Raw genomic sequence first — 15,486 nt, forward strand, 5'->3', positions numbered from 1 at the left:
CCACCATCCCACCACAGGGCAGAAGCCGCAAGCTCTTCCCCCCCAACCCCCCTCCTCCCCCCCGCCAAATCTGGTACATGGAGAATAGCAGGAAGGTGTGGGGGCTCCTTGAGCCACACTTTTTAACTGGAAAAGAGCTGCATGCAGCTCACAAGCCACAGTTTAGCCATCCCTGCCCTAGAGTAAGGTAACTCAGCCAGAATTCATACTTAGGACCAAATCCTGCTTCATTTGCACCATGCAGCCCCATTTATGTAAGTGGCACTACGCAGGTAAGTGAGGGCAGAATTTCGCCCCAATGGCAATATTTAAAAAAAATTAATTGGCACCTACAAAATACAAATGCACAAAGTAGTGATCAGGGATTGGCTCAAGTTGTACAATTTGGATCCAGATCTGAATTTCTCCAGAGTTTGGGGTTGTTTGGATCTGATTTTTGGTCCAGGGCCATATCTGGAAAGTACAGCTTTCTGTGTATATGGTGGGTGAACCAGGTGTGTAGGCAATTATCAGTTCACACAGGGATTCCCATGCTTTCTGTCTGAACATTGAGCCTGCAAAGTCCAAGGGAGCTTCTGTCACTGTAGAGAAGGGTGACTGAAAAAGGCATGTCCACTGAGGATATTTTTACAAGTGACAGCCCTGGCTCCGCCAACTCCCAGGAGAGATGTCAGTTTCTAACGTGTTATCCTACTACATACGCCCGGCCTTTTCTTACACCTGTGCAAAAAGAGAACCCGGAGGAGGATCAGTTCCACTCCAATCGCTGCCTAGGTGTGTTTTGTGTAACCCTGGTTTCTGTTTCTTTTCTAACAATAAGCCGCAGCTGCTGCTTCAGGGAACCAACAAGGCAGTATTTCATGTTATATCCATTTAGAAATGACACACTCTTTCCATTTTGGGCCTTTCATGTAGTAATCCACCCACAGATAGACTGTATACACAAACACACACATTACCCGGCGGCTGAGACTTGCTACAGAAATTGATAGTAAGCTGTTGTTGTTTTAATTATGAGCTGGCTTCCTTAATTAAAACTATGCCACAGGTCATTTACTGTAGTACAGAGTCCATGAACATTCAAGCTGGGCTGTGTTCTGGAATTGCAAAATTCTCATTAGCATAGTATTGGCTGCAAGTGAAGTGTACTCATCTGAAATTCTTTACAAAGGAATGTAAATTAGCATCAGTGGCCTCAGTGTATTATTGACACAGTGAATTATTTTGCTGACTAGAAGTGAAAATGAGCAATGCAAGATGGAAATCATATTTGCAGCTCAGACTACACTAACTGTTTGCTATAAGGATTTGTATGGGTCTGTCCATAGATAGAGAACTCCCAGATTATCTTCTTCACTATATTATCAGGTTTCAGAGTAGCAGCCGTGTTAGTCTGTATCCGCAAAAAGAAAAGGAGGACTTGCGGCACCTTAGAGACTATTTGTTAGTCTCTAAGGTGCCACAAGTACTCCTGTTCTTTTTACTATATTATCAGTTCTGGATGTTGCAATTCCTTGTTGCAAGGGCAAAGACAGGGAATCTGTGTACACTGTAGTAATGACTGAGTATAAAAATGCTTTATAATGCCTTGTTAATTTGGTTTCTTTTTATAGCACAAAAACTCATACTAGGATTAGACCTAGGAGAATCGGTTTTGAACCCTATTCTAACAAAAGGATTTTACCCAGACACATTGCCTCCCCAGTCAAATCATGTGAGCACCCAGTTTGGCTACAGCCTGGTATAAATTGTGCTTTAGAATGGTTTTTAACTTTGGCTATGACATGAGTACAGAAAGGCCTCGAGACCAGATAAGCCAATTAGTTGATGCTGAAATGGAGGCCATCCTTCTGGGATGGAAGATTCAGCATCAAAACTGGCATGAAGCTGCCTGATGGGTAAGAAGTGGGACCACTAGCTGAATACCCACAGACAGGCAATTGCCAGAGGATGTTGTGAAGGCCAAGACTATAACAGTGTTCAAAACAGAACTAGGTAAGTTCATGGAGGATAGATCCATCAATGGTTATTAGCCAGGATGGGCAGGATGTTGTCCCTAGCCTCTGCTTGCCAGAAGCTGGGAATGAGTGACAGGGGATGGATCACCTGATGGATTGCCTGTTCTGTTCATTCACTCTAGGGCATCTGGCATTGGCCTCTGTCAGAAGACAGGATACTGGGCTCGATGGACCTTTGGTCTGACCCAGCATGGCCGTTCTTATGTTCCACGCTCAAAGAGAACAACATGGGGAAGACACACCCATAGCATTTCTAGTTTGCCTACAAGGTCTGCAGAATATTTTCCACACCGTTCTCATAGTATCCCTTCCATAGCCACGAGGAGAGTAAAATGTCTCCTTCACATTTTTCAGTGCTTTACACTTTTGTGAGCCTTCCTGAAAAGATCACAAACAATTAGTGAAACAAAAACTCCACCCTGGGAGACAGGTTAGTGGTATCCCCATTGCAGAGGTGGAGAAACCAGGGTGCAAACAGGCAAAAAATCTGACCGAGTCACACAGGAAGTCCTTGACACAGCCAGGAATAGAAACCAGGAGTTCTGCCCCTCAGTCCCTTGTTCTGACTCTCAGATCACACAGTGGTTGTGTATGTAATGGCTATAGCAATATACAATTTCGGGGACTATATTGTCATCAATTAATTTCCTACAGGAGACTGTTGGTTTAGATAGTAGAGCCCATCTCTTCCTGGATAATTGTTTCACCAGGACACTCCCCTTCTGATCAAAAGCCAAACCCATGGCCTGGGGGGTTGCACTACAGCAGCCATATGGGAAACTCAGTTGCAAATTAAGGATTTAGATTCCTGATGGTAGATGGGAATACTGCACAACCAGGACTTCAAGCTCATGAGGAAAATTATTACAGTATTCCACTGTCCTGGGCCAAAATGCTACTTTTACAAAAGTGATAGGGCAGTGGTAGTTTATAAGGGTGAGGAAGGGGGACAGTGAGTGACAGGGAAAGTCCTGTTTTTCTCTAGGAGTGAAACTGGCTGGTTCTAAAGGGTGACTTTGCTAGCATTCTTAACTGGAGGAAGACTAGCAACTCAGGGCTGTCCCTAGCAAAGAGAATACACTAAAATGTGTGAAAATGGCCAGGGATTCTCAGGTCCACAGGCATTTTTACCCAAATCTAGATATCTAAGGTACTTATATTGCCCCCATTACTGTGGTATTTGAGTGCCTCACAACACCTGTGTGATGTAGGGCCGCGCTATTATTCCCATTTTAGAGATAGGAAACTGAGGCACAGAGAGACTAAAAGACTTATACAGGAAGTCTATGGCAAAGAAGGGAATTCAATCCAGGTCTCCCAAGTTCCAGGTTAGCACACTAAGCACTGAGTCATCCTTCCTCTCGTGGAAGTGAAGAATAACTATAGCCAAAATGCCAAATCCCCAAATGCTGCCAAATCCCATCTCGAATAGTTTGCAGAGAGCTTTTTTTTTAAGGGTTCAACCAACTTCTGGGAAGTAAAAATGTTTCCCTTTGAACTTCTGATGGGATATCACGTGTATGTTTTCTGACAGCTCCCATTAAAGTAGCTTTCCCAGACACACCTCTACTTACAAACCTCCATTTGCTCCTGGTCCCCAGTTATTATTACTTTGATAATTCAACAGCGACATCTTGGGATCAACAATTGTTTGATCTTCAGGGTTAGAATACAAAGAAGGTACATGCTGGGAAACATCTCCAAGGAACATCTAAGCAGCACGATAGGAGACCATGAGCTGAGAAAGAGCCCTGTTGCTCTTCCAGGATTTGAATATATTTTGCATTCTGTGGTTTCACAGCATGTATCCTGTTTTTACTGCAAACAAATATTTACATTAGTTAGAATGAAACTGAGAGAGGGTTATACAGAATATATACCATACAGCCTTCCTCCTATGCACTCACCAGTCCTTTCACTTCAAACTCCATGCTAAAAATCTAACCCTCGCTCCTCACCTCTCAGCAAAATAGAAGCCAGTGGATTTCAATATGCTTTGCATTAGGCCCATAATGAGTTGCCCATCACTCTGCCTTTGCTATTTTTACAAAATACAGACTATTTAGGGCCTGAATTCTTCTACCCTCATTCACAATCATGGACTTATTCATGGACTTACTCCTGTGAGTAAGTGCTACTCGATGTGCATAAGGCCTTTTCTAGTATACTATGACATATCATAAGTAATTAAAGGCAAATTATGATAATTTTCAAAGTACATTAACAAAATGTGTTTGGTCATGATTTATTCTTGCTTTTATATAATGTTTAATTGCTTAAACGCTAATTTGCAAAATTAATTTGAAATGGGTCCTCCCCAACATTAGTGTGGTTCTCATTGTTCGTAGATTTCAAGGCCAAGGACCATTTGATCATCTTGTTTGACCTGTGTAACACAGCTGACCAAATTTCGTCCATGTACTTCCCTAGTGAGTCTAACAACTTGTGTTTGAACACAGCTGATCTTTCAAATGGACAACCAATCCTGGTCTGAAGACTTCAAGAGATGAGGAATCCACTAACTCCCTTCGTAGTTTGTTCCCGTGCTTAATCACCCTCACTGTTAAAAATTTGTGTCTCATCCTTCTTCGGAAAGGACCTCTGTCATGATGCCTCTAAGAAAAGAGCCAGTTAAGGATGACTAGATTGAGTGGGAATTGGAGGTAGATAAACCAAGAATCAGTTATTTTCAATAACCCTCTGCCAAAAAGCATATTAAAATTCTTGGTGTTGACTCTTGCCCTCTGCGCTCATACATCTATTTGTGTCTCTTGTCTATTTTAGTTTGTCAGCAACTTGGGGAGGAACTGTCTTATGCTCTGGGTAGTGCCTAGCACAGCAGGGCCATGATCTGCTTGGGGCCTCTCGGCATTACAGCAACATAAATGTGAAATAATGAAAACATGGACAAAGGGCTCCTACGCTCAGAGGCACATTTTCAGGAACAGGGAGGAAGACAGACAGGACATTTCCCTCCACAATTTTCAGTTGGGGAAAAGCCCTTGGTATGGGGGGAAGATAATGGGGACCGGAAACAGATGCCCTGGGGGAGGCTGAAGTGGAGATTACAAAGAGCACCTGGCATGAGAGATGCCAGGGGTGGCTGATACAAAACCCTCAATGTGGAGCAGTGAATGGCTGAAGGGACAATACAGGGTCCCTGATATTGTGGAATGGGGGGTGGGGAACAAAGGGGTGCATCCAGCTTTTTGTCCCCCCCAAAAAAACTGTTGCATCAGAATTGCTCTGCCTTTTTCCTCATGAATGAATGGCTTATAACCAAAGAGATTTCATCCCATCAATATGAAATCTACCCAGATCGAGCAGTCTTTGTTCAGTTCACTGAAATTAATGAGCTTTTCCAGAGTAAAGAAGGGCACATGATTTCACCCATGGTGTCCCTCCAAGAACTGCGCCACCAGTAATGACTTTGTTCTGATTTGCAGAGGTAGAAAGGAGAGAGAAGGCCAGGCCCACTTTGCTCTCAAAGCACATAGCGCATGGAAAATCAGCCTACCTGGTTTTAGATGAAGGCCCAACAGCACGCTCCCCAAAGGCATTGCACCTGCCTGAGACCCAGTGTCTCCCAGAGCACGCATTGTAGCACTGCACCTCCACTCCACAGCCAGCGTGAGGCTGTGACTTAAATCCCAGTCAACCACACTCACATCAGTAATTGCCATTAATTGCTTAACTAGGGTCACGCATCAAGTCATTTGGTGGGGAAGGAATCCACATCCTGAGGCTCCTACTAAATATATGAAAAGCTAAACAACAGTTTCATATGTGAGATTGACAAAACCCTCTTGTTTTACACATGTTTTGTGTAAAGCTGTAATGTCAATGGTTTTTGCAGCAAAAAAATGTTTAGTCATCTCTTGGCTGACTTCTCCAAAATATCCATTTGGCACACAAGAAAATTAGCAAAGCTAAACATGTCAGTTTTGCCTGACTCTCTAAGGGCTGAAAGGAGAAAGCAGGGAGAGGTGGGGAAGAAAAAGATAGAGACTCTCCAAATATAAATAGTAACATCTAATGCATTACCAAGGAGACCATTTGGACTAGAATTGGCCCAAAGAGATGGGAACATGAATTTAAAAAATTGGCATTGTTTCGGTTTCTTGGGGTTGAAATTTCCCATTTTTCATAAGATAAATTTTAGTAAATTTTATACAAACATCTCTTTCAAAAAAATGGTTGTTTATCAAACACCTTCTGTTCAGTTATAGAAACCCACAACATTTGCAGTGAATGACCATTTAACTAACGATTTCAAAATTGATTTTGATAAAAAAACAGTCAATGAAAAATATTGTGGAAAATTTTGCAAAAAAAAAAAAATTTTAATAATGATGATAAATTTCATGACAAGTTTTATTTTTGGAAAAAAGAGGTCATTTTTATGGGGGGGAGGGAGGAAGTGGGGAAAATTTCAACCAGCTCCGAATCTGATCATTATGGAAGATGGAGTCACAAAGTTCCCATTTTAAAAGAAATTGTTCTCCGTCCAACACTTTTTGACTCAGATCCTCAAATGCTGTAAAATCATCCTCAGACCTTATACACTGCTATATTGTAAGTTACACCCAGAATCTTCTACACTTCTAGGGCCCACTCTGAAAGTGGTGTTCTTTCTCTGTCTAAAGACTTCCCCAGCGCTGTTTGAGAAGCTTTCAGTGGAAATAGCCTAAGATAATGTAATGCTCTTATAGTGTTTCCCTAAGGTAAAACATAATAAAAAATACCAGGAGAGGAATTAATGCATTCTGAAATACCGTCAGAGTGCAGGTGAAACTCCTGTGATGGCACAGATTATTTTGCAGTATCTGTTAAGCATTCCTGGACAGACAGTGCCACTCAGTGGATCATGCTGGGCGTTGCAAGATCTGCTGTGTAAATACCATTACCAGTGTCAGCAGCTAAAAACAAAGGGACCAGTGCAATGCTGTAATGTGAAATGATCATGTCTCTGCATTTTGATCCTAGTGCATACACAATCAAGTCTTGTGTTTGGGCCTGATCATACCAGGTGCTAAGCTCTGCCAGGACTGGAGAGGACCAAGCACTTTGCAGGAGAAGCCCAGCCCCTCGCAGGATTGGGCCCTATTGCTGGACAAGACAACAATCCTGGGGCACTAAGAAGTCTGGCTGGACTTTTTTAATTGGCTGCTGCACAAATCAAGGGGTGCTTCAAACGCCATCCCACTTTCAGGAATGAAAAGTGGGTCAATGACTCTGGGGTTCACAATCTGCTTGATGCCTACAAGGATGGTAATGCATAGGAATGCTAATGGGCCCCCTCCTGAGAGGTGCCCAATGCCTCCTGCAAGTTAACAGGAGGTGAGAGCAGTGAGACTCTCAGATGCTCAGCTCCTATATGTGGATTGCCTGCCATTGAGAACTGAATTTTATACACTCATAAAATACATTATCAAGAGGTCAAATAGCTCCAGTGTTTTGGCCCATACAGAGCCTGTGAGGGCTGAGCCAGTGGAATGCTGTTTCCTTTGCCACTTGACCATGGCAATTAATAGATGGAAATGGATTGTGCCTGTTTAGGTGTGGATGGGATGCCTAAGGACTCTTTTAGGCTGTGTCATTAGTCTGGTCCTAGACAGACTTGTTTTCCTTAGAAGACCGATGGAAATGAAGGGAGATTATTCCCTTTTTACCTACTAGGGGATATGATAAGAAGTTTGGATTCTGCTGTTTGTAGGAACTTCTGCTTCATAAATTAGGGACAAGCAGACACCACATTATACTAAAACTGACACAAATAGGCAGGCTGAGGAGGCAGTGAGGTCCTAGTCACCAGGGCACAGTATTAAGGGTCAGGAAACCAGGGTTCTGTTCCCAGCTGTGTTACTGACCTGGGGGACCCTGGGCAAGTCACTTCACTTCCTTGTGCCTTGGTTTCCTCCACCATTTTCTCTCTTGTCTATATATAGTGTTAGCTCTTCAGGGCAGGGGCTGTCTCTGGCTACGTTTTTGTATAACACCTAGCACAATGCGGCACCAGGATTGGTTGAGATTTCTACCATAATACAACAGTATTAGTAGCAGATCGTAAATATAACGAGAAAAAGCTACAACAAATGCAGGGTGCAGGATAAACATTCACCTATATCGCAGTGGCAAAGGGAATGAAACAAGAAGCTTTCCTCCACTCCAGCAAAGAGAGAGTCTCCAGGGAGAGCCCAGAGAGGATGATTCTCAGGCTACTCGACATATCAGAGAACACCATCCATTAGAATCATAGAATCATAAAATATCAGGGTTGGAAGGGACCTCAGGAGGTCATCTAGTCCAAACCTCTGCTCAAAGCAGGACCAATCCCCAACTAAATCATCCCTGCCAGGGCTTTGCCAAGGGCTCCAGTCATTGTGGAATAAGCGGCACTCATTTTTCTACAGTCAACCCCTGAATCTACAAATTAATACTGTGCGATCATTGTATTAGCTGCTCCAGTGCCCACCTGCCCCTCCCTCTCCTTTAAAAGTGACTGAAGTGAAGCCCAGAGGCGTTTAACTGCAACTTAACTGTGCACTCTGTGGAGAGTGGATCTACTGTCACAATACAATGCAGATTCCACACATGCTACCCATTCTTCAGAGGTCTCTTCATCACAGAAAATGAAACTCATTAGTATGGAGTTCAGTGGAATTTCACCAGCCATTCTTTTGGCATTCGCTCAGGTTTTTCCTTCTCTCTTAGCTGCTTGTGTCCCTTTTAGAGGACTACATATTATCCTGCAGCCTCTTGAAATATCCTACAAAAAGACACAGAAAACTTGAAGTAATAATTCGAGAGAGCAGACCTGATTCTGCTGTCATGTACACCAATGTAAATCAGGAGTAAGTCCACTGACCTAGATAGAGCTATACCAGTGCAACTGAGACCACCAATATTTTGGATCATTCCTGTGTAAGGCCCCGATTCTGCAAACACTCACTATCAAGGCATACTGATTACCACCATAAGTAATCCCATGGAATTCAATGGGACTCTTCCTGGTATGCCCAGGAGTGTTTTCAGTATCTAGTTCTAACACTGTCGTGCTTTTAATCTGGGAAGCCTCCCCATTTTTTCTGCGGAACTCAACAAATGTTCCCGCCTCTCTTCTACCAGCCGTAGGCACCATCTTTCTTTCCAGGTGCAGATCTCAGCCTGGCTTTGGCAAGAGCGGAGCAGTCAGGGCCTTTCATGGCCTCCATGATTTATTTCTTCTGCAGGAGCAGCGTAGCCAGAATGCTGAGGTCGCTCCTGAATCTGAGGTCTCTGCACGAACAGTGCAACAGAGATGTGGCACGTGGCATGTCTCTTTCTTACCTGTCATGCTATTTCAGCACGGATTCTGGAAATAAATTCATCCCACTCTCTTGGCTGCCGTGCCGTGAAAGATCACTGGCAAACAAAGACTGCAGTGAATGTATATGTCAATGCAATCATCATATCAATCAGAGGAAATAAAAAGGGGATACATAGCCCTGCTCTGATTTCCTCACCAAAACACACAGAATTTGTTGAAAATGTTCACAAAAAGTAAGCATTCAGAATCTGATTATCTGCACCAGAAACCTGATTCTAAAACTTATTCCCATGCCATCATGCGGGTTGTTGGCACCCTTTTTACATGCCATGGGGAGGATTCCGTTTCCCCTGCAACACCTACATTACTGCCTCATGCAAAGAGCGTTGATTGAGGATTTGCAAGGGGATCAAAATTTCAGCCAAGCCTTTTTCCTGTAGCATTTGCCATTGCTCCAGCAGGTTTCCCTGATGCAGTTTGCGATAACTGGTTTAAAAAGCAGGAGAGCTTTTGGAATGCAGTCCAAGTAAAGTTTTCTGTTTTTTTCTGTTACATCAGTTAACAAAAAGACAGTGTTCTCTGTCCCCAACTGACTCTTCTTAACTGAATTCTCCTTCCCTGCAGTTGTCTCTAGTTATTAGATCATGCATGCCTGGGTTTACATAACAGAGCAGAGCTGGATGTGAGTGAGAGCCACCCACACAAAGAATGAAAACTGTCCACAGTGGAGATGTTAATATATGAAAATCAGGCTACCTCCTGTATGTGTGTTTATCCAGCTACATACACACAGCGAACGCTAGCTAGACAAACACAGATACTGTAGATATAGCTCTCTCTCTCTAGTGCACTCTCAGGCATATGCATGCATGCATGAACAGTACATCTTTTTTCTTGATATAGAGTATATCTTTTGCACAGACACAGAGGAGAGGAAAACAGTCAAAACTAGCAACATGTGACTGCAAAACCACGCAAATTCATAGGCAGGTCTAGAACATGAGGCTACCTTTAAATCATTTTTTGAAATTGACTAGTTTTCAATGTAACAGTATTCTCCCCAACCCCCCTCCTTCTCCTTTATTTTTTTCTGGCAAAGGCTAGTCTGTTTTCTAAACCTTGGAACAAATTCTACCTTATTTACACTCACACAATTTAACTATTTTCTATGGCATTTGCACAAGTACAGGGCCACATTCTGCTCTCATTACACCCATTGACTCAGTGGGTTGCATTTGAGGGCTGAATTTGGCATTCGCTGTGAAAATCACAATGCTGTATCACACATCTGTCTGTGGTAGACCACCTGCTTTAGGAGCTACATCGGAAGCACACATGTGTGAGTCCAATTAATCCCACCCCAGTGGATGCTGCATGGTGTGTCTTTCTAACTGGCCAGCAATCAACCCTCTGGCCAAGGCCTCTTGGCTGTTTCGTATCCTTTTGGGGGTCTCAGGTGAAACAACAAAACAGGACACACACAGCAAATGAGGTTAAACAAAAGAAATGAAAAGAGAAACCTGTAAGCAGCTCCCTCCAGGATAGGGGCCTCTCTTGCTACTAAGGGCCCTGGGAGCATCACTGTCCACTTCAGAGTTCACTGGGCTCCAGTGCAAATCTCAGCCACGTCCCACAAGGGTAGGGGCTCTGCAGGCTGTCAGCCCTTTCTTAGGGGCTGGAGAAGTTCAACAGCCTGCTCCCTTCCCTGGGTTGCCCCAGCTGAGTGGAGTTCCCTCATTTTAATTCTTCCTCCAGTCCTGGCACGATCCACAGGTGCAGAGGGGCAGGTCTACTCCAGCCCAAAGCAGTTCCTTAATTCCTTTCATGCCAGTGCATGGTTTATCTATGCCATCAAATTCTGCCATCTGCCATACATTTAAAAGTAGTTTATATTCTCTAATAGAGGATAGCTCACTGTGCTTTGAGAAACACAACTCTGTGCATGCACATTGAGACTACTGGCATGAGAATGAACCAGCCAGCAGGAGGAAGCGTTTCAGAATTGGCCTCCTGTTCGGTGCTATTACCTGCTCACACAAGTTGCATAACTTGTATGTACAACTGATGCACAAAAAGTGTGTGTCTGTGTGTGTATGGGAACGAAGTTGCTTGCTCAGAAGTGGAGAATTCCTTTCCAAAATAAGGCCACTTGTACACTACCTTTTGTGATAGGTTACAGTGCCTGGGTCTGTTTTACACACTGTACTTTGCTATAAATATTGAATGTTTTGAGCTGGGTATGAAGGTAGGGGTTCATTGTGTTTCTCTCACATAAAAATTGCTTTTCAGTGGTTTAAGAACATAAGAACGGCCATGCTGGGTCAGACCAAAGGTCCATCTAGCCCAGTATCCTGTCTGCCGACAGTGACCAATGCTAGGTGCCCCAGAAGGAATGAACAGAACAGGCAATCATCAAGTGATCCATCCCCTGTCACTCATTCCCAGCTTCTGGCAAACAGAGGCTAGGAACACCGTCCCGGCCCATCCTGGCAAATAGCCATTGATGGCCCTATCCTCCATGAATTTATCTAGTTCTTTTTTGAACCCTGTTATAGTATTGGCCTTCACAACATCCTCTGGCAAAGAGTTCCACAGGTTGACTTTGCGTTGTGTGAAAAAATACTTCCTTTTGTTTGCTTTAAACTTGCTGCCTATTAATTTCATTTGGTGACTCCTAGTTCTTGTGTTATGAGAAGGAGTAAGTAGCATTTCCTTATTTACTTTCTCCATACCAGTCATGGTTTTATAGACCTCTAGCATATCCCGGCTTAATTGGCTCTTTTCCAAAATGAAAAGTCCCAGTCTTATTAATCTCTCCTCGTACGGAAGCTGTTCCATACTCATAATCATTTTTGTTGTCCTTTTCTGAACTCTTTCCAATTCCAATATATCTTTTTTGAGATGGGGTTGACCACAACTGCATGCAATATTCAAGATGTGGCCGTACCATGGATTTATATAGAGGCAATATGATATTTTCTGTCTTATTATCTATCCCTTTCTTAATGATTCCCAACATTCTGTTCACTTTTTTGACTGCCACTGCACATTGAGTGGATGTTTTCAGAGAACTATCCTCAATGGCTCCAAGATCTCTCTCTTGAGTGGTAACAGCTAATTTAGGCCCCATCATTTTATATGTATAGTTGGGATTATGTTTTCCCATGTGCATTACTTTGCATTTATCAACATTTAATTTCATCTGCCATTTTGTTGCCCAGTCACCCAGTTTTGAGAGATCCTTTTGTAGCTCTTTGCAGTCTGCCTGGGACTTAACTATCTTGAGTAGTTTTGTATCAGCTGCAAATTTTGCCACCTTACTGTTTACCCCTTTTTCCAGATCATTTATAAATATGTTGAATAGGACTGGTCCCAGTACAGACCCCTGGGGGATACCACTATTTACCTCTCTCCATTCTGAAAACCGACCATGTATACCAACCTTTTGTTTTCTATCTTTTAACCAGTTACCAATCCATGAGAGGACCTTCCCTCTTATCCCATGACACCTTACTTTGCTTAAGAGCCTTTGGTGAGGGACCTTGTCAAAGGCTTTCTGAAAATCTAAGTACACTATATCCAGTGGATTCCCCTTGTCCACATGCCTGTTGACCCCCTCAAAGAATTCTAGTAGATTGGTGAATCGTGATTTCCCTTTACAAAAACCACATTGACTCTTTCCCAACAAATTATGTTCATCTATATGTCTGATGATATTGTTCTTTACTATAGTTTCAACCAGTTTGCCAGGTACTGAAGTCAGGTTTACTGGCCTGTAATTGCTGGGATCACCTCTGGAGACCTTTTAAAAAATTGGCGTCACATTAGCTATCCTCCAGTCATTCAGTACAGAAGCTGATTTAAATGATAAGTTACAGACTATAGTTAGTAGGTCTGCAATTTCACATTTGAGTTCCATCAGAACTCTTGGGTGAATATCATCTGGTCCTGGTGACTTATTACTTATGACTTATTATTTATCAGTTTGTTCCAAAACCTCCTCTAATGACACCTCAATCTGGGACAGTTCCTCAGATTTGTCACCTAAAAAGAATGGCTCAGGTTTGGGAATCTCACATTCTCCACTGTGAAGACTGATGCAAAGAATTCATTTAGTTTCTCCGCAATGGCTTTATCATTCTTGAATGCTCCTTTAGCATCTAGATTGTCCAGTGGCCCCACTTGTTGTTTAGCAGGCTTCCTGCTTCTGATGTACTTCAATTTTTTTTTTTTTTGCTATTACTTTTTGAGTCTTTGGCTAGCTGTTATTCAAATTCTTTTTTGGCCTTCCTAATGATATTTTTACACTTCATTCGCCAGACTTTATGCTCCTTTCTATTTTCCTCACTAGGATTTAACTTCCACTTTTAAAAGGATGCCTTTTTGTCTCTCACTGCTTCTTTTACTTTGTTGTTCAGCCACCGTGGCACTTTTTGGGTTCTCTTATTATGTTTTTTTAATTTGGGGTATACATTTAAGTTGAGCCTCTATTATGGTTTCTTTAAAAGGTTTCCATTCAGCTTGCAGAGATTTCACTTTTGGCACTGTACCTTTTAATTTCTGTTTAAACTAACCTCCTCATTTTTGTGTAGTTCCCCTTTCTGAAATTAAATACTACAGTGTTGGGTTGCTGTGGTGTTTTTTCCCGCCACAGGAATGTTAAATTTAATTATATTATGGTCATTATTACCAAGTGGTCCAGCTATATTCACCTCTTGGACCAGATCCTGTGCTCCACTTAGGACTATATAAAGAATTGCCTCTCCTCTTGCAGGTTCCAGGACTAGTTGCTCCAAGAAGCAGTCATTTAAGGTGTCAAGAAACTTTATCTCTGCATCCTGTCCTGAGGTGACATGTACCCAGTCAATATGAGAATAGTTGAAATCCCCCATTATCACTGAGTTTTTTATTTTAATAGCCTCTCTAATCTCCCTGAACATTTCACAGTTACTACCACCATTCTGGTCAGGTGGTTGGTAATATATCCCTATTGCCATATTCTTATTTTTAGAGCATGGAATTACTATCCATAGTAATTCTGTGGTACAGTTCGATTCATTTAAGGTTTTAACTTCATTTGATTCTACGCTTTCTTTCACACATAGTGCCACTCCCCCACCAGCAAGACCTGTTCTGTCCTTCTGATATATTTTGTACCCTGGTATTACTGTGTCCCATTGATTATCCTTATTCCACCAAGTTTCTGTAATGCCTATTATATCAATATCCTCATTTAATACGAGGCACTCTAGTTCACCCATCTTATTATTTAGATTTCTAGCATTGGTATATAAGCCCTTTAAAAACTTGTAACTTTTTAGCTGTCTGCCATTACATGATGCAATTGAATGGGACTCTTTTTCATTTGACAGTTTCTGATCAGACCCTACCTGTATTTTATCATTTTCCATCCTCTCCTCTTTACTAGGACATACAGAATCTCCATTAATAGATCCTCCCCTTAGGGGTGTCTCTGTCAGAACCACATGCTCTTCCGCACCCATTGGCTTTCCCCAGCCCTTAGTTTAAAAAACTGCTCTATGACCTTTTTAATTTGAAGTGCCAGCAATCTGGTTCCATTTTGGTTTAGGTGGAGCCCATGCTTCCTGTTTAGGCTCCACCTTTCTTCACGTGCTTGTGCCCTCTCCACTCAGGTAGCATAGTGGATGACAACTACACCAGTGTGGGGTATGACTCCCAAAGACAATTCTATCACATCAAATATACATCCTCAAAAAATCAACAGACAGACATTCAGACAGGAGGAGATGTTACTGATACAACCCCGAGTGAATAGTAACTCATACACTAATGAAAAATGACATGGATTTCCTATGTATAGTTTCTCCACTTCTCTGGGATCCTCACCAAACAAATCACTGTATCCCCTAATATTCTATGCGCCATTCAGAAATTCAGTCCAGATCATAATAGCTCCAGATTTCATTGTAGCTAGATCAGGAGATGGGGAGGAAGAACTCCTAGGTTCTATTCCCATCTCTACCCATGACTTGCTTTGTTACTTTGGGCAAGTCAATTAACCTCTCATTGCCTCCATTTTCTGATTAGTATGTTAAAGTGTGTCCACCACCGAGCTATTATTACAATTCATGATGGTAAAGCACTTTGAGATCAGTGAGAGGTGCTATTACCATTAGA

At 42.4% G+C, this 15,486-nt stretch overlaps 1 protein-coding gene across 2 annotated transcripts in view; it reads right to left on the reverse strand.

Moving 5' to 3' along the window:
• LACC1 (laccase domain containing 1) overlaps nucleotides 1-15,486 on the reverse strand; it is a 55,110-nt gene that overhangs the window by 8,135 nt on the left and 31,489 nt on the right. The window contains exon 7 of one of the 2 annotated variants that reach the window (XM_073345201.1): nucleotides 3,796-3,836. The exons of the other annotated variant lie outside the window; for it this stretch is intronic. The gene's annotated coding sequence lies outside the window, so the exon portion shown is untranslated. Of the gene's footprint in view, nucleotides 1-3,795; nucleotides 3,837-15,486 lie in introns of those variants that run through there. 2 annotated transcript variants of the gene reach the window in all.

The sequence above is a fragment of the Lepidochelys kempii genome, chromosome 1, assembly GCF_965140265.1.
Source record: "Lepidochelys kempii isolate rLepKem1 chromosome 1, rLepKem1.hap2, whole genome shotgun sequence".
Taxonomy (NCBI): Eukaryota; Metazoa; Chordata; order Testudines; family Cheloniidae; genus Lepidochelys; species Lepidochelys kempii.